Here is a 6361-nt window from a genome sequence, read left to right as displayed (position 1 = left end):
AGATGATTGCATATATGTTTTGAGTACTTCATATGTTGTGATACATTTTTAAAGGCTTTAAAGACCCAAATAAAATTATAGTATCGGATGAGCTAGTGGGTAGCCTTGGGGAAATATTTTTTTGGTGAGTCAAATTTCTTCAAATGCATATTATATAAAGCATATTTTGTAGAAGAAAATTCTTAAATTATATATTTTCTTGTTGGGGACATCGGTTTTATATGCTAGTGTTGTTATCACAATCTGACATATTGCATATCATAATTATTCACCCTAACACCTAGTACGTGGTATAAAATCAAACATTTCCCATCTGCGTTTTATTCACAATGTGCAGTCTTTTTCCTATATCACCACCATAGCGTACCTTTGTTGGCATGTATATGTTGATTATAAACCCCCATATGTTATTTAAATCCTTAGAGCCCATGATAAGGGATCAATATATAATTAAGTACGCTGACTGCACACTTTATGAAGATCATTTCACGGCATTATGGGGAGATAAGAGCTCAAATTTAATAGAATGCTGAGAAATTCTATGGATGGTGATGAAAAAGATCTTCAATATTTAAATCCACATACTAGGTAAACTGAACTAGAAGTTTAGAAGATAGCTAATATGCCAATATATACTGATAAAAAGAGTGAGTAGGTCCCATATATTTTCCCCAACTTGGACCGTATGTATCTACCAATGCTCCTTGACGCTAGAAGCGTGGAGACATGTCGGTATAAAAGACAAGAATCGGTGGAAAGCTAAATCTATTAGAACATTTTTGTCACTCTTGAAATCTCTTTAAAAAGTATGTCCTGAAGACATTCGTCCAGAAGGCGAAAAACCCCAGTAAAATTATAGGTGCACCCAAAATCATAATACTGGAGATGCGAAACGACCAGATAAAAATATATTTAGGAAATGGCTAGAGTCTAGTTGAATTAGAAATTTACATTATTTTATATATATGGGAGAAATTTATGAAAAATGTTATAATTGTCGACAATGCAATTGCCTTATAAATTACTCTCAATATATGAGAATCTGGATCCTAAGCTAGGCACCAATAGTGCTATGATTCTTTTTAATGGATAAAAGAGCAATTAAGGCATATACATCTCAGCTCGCTAAAATTGTATTTTCATTATAACATGTACACCGTTATTGTTAACCCTGTAGGTTACAAATGGGTGTTTGTACAAAAGAGAAATACAAACAATCGGGTGGTATGATATAAAGCGAGACTGGTAGCTTAAGGGTATATGCAGAACTCCTGAATTGATTTTGATCAAATATTCTCTCCCACAATAGATGATATTACATTCCGCTAATTAACATCATTGGCAGTGAATTATAAATTTAGATATGCAGTTGATGAACATCATGACAACAAACTTATGGGTCATTTGATGCTAATATTTATTTGTAAATCCACGATGGATTCAACACTTTTAAAATGAGGAAAGTGAAAATCGCAACGTGTATCATTAAACTACTAAAGTCTTTATATGACTTGAATATTATTGACTGAGCGTTTTCCTCTCGGAGAAGGAATATGCAAATAACATATACCATTATATGTTTGTTAAAGAAATGATAACGGAGTTATTTATTTATCATCACAGTCAATATTGATGGTTTAAATGTTATTGAAAGACATAGAGAGCTTAGTGATATTAGCTCATGCCGAAAGACGGAGTTTTGAAATAAAAGACTTGGGAAACCCAAGTAATTCTCAACCTGAAGATCGAGCTTCTCCTTGAAGAAGTTTTATACACCAATTAGCCTACTTGAAAAATGTATTGCAAATGTTTTATATGGATAAGTATCATTTACTTATCACACTAATGGTTGTCCAATAATCTCTTGAAGTAGATAAGGGACCATTTAGAAGATGATAATGGGGAGTTTTTGGGATTGGAAGTCCATTACTTCGTTGGAGCACTATTATAGAACTAGAAGTTCCATAGTCGCATCAGGCCTAATATTGAATTTGCGATGAAATTGCTAGCAACATTTAGTGCTTCCCCCTACAATGAAAATTGGAATGGTATTTAACATATCATCCAGCATCTTCGAGGTACAAAGATTATGACGTTAATGTGAGAAACCAATATGTGGTTTTGATGGGCTACTTGAGTACTGGCTCTTTTATTTTGATCCCTATGATGTCAAGTCTCAAACTGGTTATGCTATGTTTTTACCCCTAGTGTCCCATATGATGACAAATAAAGATTGTGTTGCCCAAGCAAGTAATAGGTTTGTTAAGGGGAACCTTACAAAACATATTGCACCTAAGTCCTTCTACACACATGAACTCTAGAAGAGTGGTAAAATTCTTGTTGAGAAAGTTTGCCCCATTGATCAATCTTGCAGATATGTTCACTAAGTCTCTGCCTACATCCAATTTTGAGTAGGCTTAGAAGATTGTTATCTTCAAGGGGGGAGCGACAACCCCTAGTTACACTGGAACGGACAATCTAGAAGACTTTTGAAATCCTAAAGATTATGCTTCGAAAGCATATGGTTGTACTCTTTTTCCCTTAGCTAAGTTTTTTCCCACAGGGTTTTCTTAGGCTAAGGTTTTTAATGAGGCAACTGATGTAGGTGCACTTGAGTGGATAGTCTTGAAGACCCTTGAAATCTTGAAGACTATGCTCTGAAGGCATATGTTTGCACTCATTTTCCCTTAACTAAATTTTTCTCACTAGGTTTCCTTAGGCTAAGGTTTTCAATGAGGCAACCGGTGCAATACATGGTTCAACATACTTCGTGTACTCTTTTCATCGTCTAAGTTTTCCCATTGAGTTTTTCTAGCGAGGTTTTTAACGAGGCATGAGTGTTGTTAGATAACAACCAAAGGGGAGTGTTATAAATATATTATCAAATGACCATTATCATTGAGACTTTTCATTTGCCCTATCTTCGACTCCCTCATTATGTTAAGATATGAAGGGTTATATATATATATATATATATATATATATATATATATATATATATATATATATATATATATATATATATGCTCCGGTTCCCATGAGGTCACCTAGATAGATGAGATCGTGAGACTCCATCTCATCCACTAAATCATTAGAAATAGAATGGTGAGATTGAAAGAGAATTGTAATGTAATTAAGGTAGTAGTTTAAACATAAGGGTGAATAACTAATTCTAATATATTTGTTATTTTTGGTTAGAAATAAAATCTAATATTGAGCATCTGAATAGATGCAGAAATTAATGGTAATAGATATCATTAATTTTGTTTAAAGAGCTGTACTAAAACATTCGATGGTAGAAAGAGATTGAAGGAAACAATTTTTTCTGGACGCGTGAATGGCGACTACGGCTACAGGTATGTGTAGTTGGAATGGTTTTGTGAGGGGGTTTGTCCGTATGTCTGTAAATTTTATAGTTGTAGTCTGTGCGTTTTGTAGTTATAGCGTGTGCAACTCCATGCCCCTTTAGTGAAATGGACTGATTAGAACTGGTCCAGCGAAGGTATGACTAACTAGTATTGGAAAAGGCGGTTGCATAACATAGTATTGAAGCTTCAGAATTCCGAATCGTGAAGTCAATGACATAAAATTTGAGCCGGGGTGTGGGGGAATATTGTTATATGGCACGAAGTGAGGGATAATGATTGTAGTAGAACTGTTACAGAGGTTTTACGTGCGCCAAATTTGTTAATATCGCTTAGAATGCAATGCAACTTCTGTTTTGTTATGAATTGTAACCCCCCCTATGTTTAGACGTCTGTGCGAAATGAGGTTATACTGTTTCGTTATGAATTGTAACCCCCCCCCCCCTATGTTTAGACGTCTGTGCGAAATGAGGTTATACTGTTTTGTTATGAATTGTAACCCCCCCCCCCCTATGTTTAGACGTCTGTGCGAAATGAGGTTATACTGTTTTGTTATGAATTGTAACCCCCCCCCCCCCTATGTTTAGACGTCTGTGCGAAATGAGGTTATACTGTTTCGTTTATGATAAACTTGGTGAATGGTGGGAGCTTCCATGTAGTCCCCGTAATTGTTGATGTCTGGAGGTTTGTGCACGGGTTGTATGAAGCGTGTGCAATTTACTGACCAGCCAAAAAAATGAAGGCCGTGTAATTGTTAATATATGTGTAATGAAATTATACCTTCTTGCAAGTGCGAACATGTATATCCATGTTTCATTTGAGGCATATATTCTGAAGTCGCATTTGAATTCGGCGTTACACGAGATGTTATGGTTAATTTTATAATATTATTTTATAATTTTATAATTTTAAATATTATTAAACCTTCTGAAGATTAATAAGTGCATTGATTTATTGATGTCGTCTGGTGTAATATGTATTGGAATAGAAATCATATGTTATACGTCTGTGCGATGCAGGACCCAGCGGTGGAAAAAGAAAACGTAAGGGATTGTGGTATGGATGTTACTCCCGGTGGTACGAAGTACTGGTTTATTCTTTCCATTAACTTACGTAATTGAATTTAATGAAATGACTATTTCGTTTACAGAGAATCGCTTTCTTTTATGTACGTCATTTCCAACTTCAGTTGTTTACTATATTATTTTGTCCAGAATAAACCTTACCTGAACGAGATGATATAAGAAACGAATCTTACTATAGTGGTTTACTATTAAAGAGAATGGAATACATGGGATAAATACTCTAGGAGTAACTGATATTATGGTGTGCGTTGGTTCAGGGGGGTGTGTGCACCAACTACTCACACCAATTATGATGGGATATAAAAAACGGAGTGAAAAAATGTTTGGGTTCAGAATATAAACTGTGTGCGGCGTGGCAGAATGTCAAAAAGGTCAAAAGTATTCAAAATCAATAAGTATTTAGAAGTTGTGTATTCAGCCGCGAAAAATGTGAAACAAGTGTTGAACTTCACCGAGAACCACCCACACTGTTGACAATTGCTTGTAGACGTGTGATGCTATGAAACATCATAATCTCATAAACATAACACACGCGCAAGGCGAGTAACGCACGTGCATCACCCCACCAGACCCGCCTTGTACACCATCCAAATGCGGCTCTGCTTGAGCATGGGTAGTCAATGCAACTGGAGGAACTGGTGCCACTACTTGATCAGTACGTAGGCGCGCTTGAACCAGGAGGATCTACAAACACCTCCAAACTACCCTCTACAAAGAATACAACCAAACAACATTACTTTTCCGGTCAAAAAAGATAAAAGATGAAACAAAATCACCATTTAGCAAAATCGCATATGCGATAACACTGCACTGCACACTCGAAAAACCAAGCAACAAATCAAGATGAACGATCTATTTCACCAACAAATCAAGATGAACAACATGAAACTGAAATACAAAAATCAGATTTATAACCCAATTGAACATATACCACACATAAGAAAATACCATGACATTTCATAAACAATTGAACCAATTAAAATCCCTACGCGCACACTCAACAACAAATAACATACACTTCTATTCCACACATAAGAAAATACCAGTTTTATTAATCTGGTTTGCCTAGAGCTATAACTTACAGAGTTACAGTTACAGCTGAAATATTTATTAGTTTTCGGCAGTGTCAAGGCTTAGTCTCTCATCTAACTGATTCTCCGTGAATATTTAAACAAGTTATAGCTGAGGCTTTTATATTCAGACTCCAAATAAGATTTTCTTTGTATATTTGAAACTACAATCCAGGAAACAGTGAGCACCTTAAAATCACAATAATGTGAAGGTACATTTAATAGAATCTCATGTCTGTCTGTCACATATATCTTCAATAGTTGCACAGGATGATACAATAAAATGCACAAACCATATAGTATTAAAAAAAAAAAGCAGCGTTGTATTAACCAACAATATGTACACTGAAAAATAAGAGATTGTCATCGTTGCATAGGCTGTTAAAATAAAATGCACAAACCACGCCCATATAGTACTAAAAAAAATAGCATTGTATCAAAATTCCAGAAACTCAACAAAGACATGACCATGACCAGATACTATTTAAAAATTCCAGATTATAAGACTTGCACAGGCTGTTATACTAAAATGCAAACACCATGACCAGATAACTAAACCAACAATATTTTATTAAACCAACAATATTTTATTAAGCCAACAATATTTACAGTTCAATATAAGAGACTGAAAAAGTTGCACATGCTGAATCACACACACGTCAATTCATATCGCTACCAACAGAAAAAAGAAGTAAATTTTATAATAACCACAGAATTAATCTCCACTGAAATGAGTGATAAAGACATGCATCAATAAGTTTGACAAGAATGAAACTAAAGAAGAAGATTGCACATGCCTAACTACTACAACACACACACCACTAACTAACATTGCACTGAC

Source organism: Ipomoea nil, unplaced genomic scaffold (genome assembly GCF_001879475.1).
Source record: "Ipomoea nil cultivar Tokyo-kokei standard unplaced genomic scaffold, Asagao_1.1 scaffold3043, whole genome shotgun sequence".
NCBI classification, from domain to species: Eukaryota; Viridiplantae; Streptophyta; class Magnoliopsida; order Solanales; family Convolvulaceae; genus Ipomoea; species Ipomoea nil.
Note: the sequence above shows the minus strand (reverse complement) of the source record.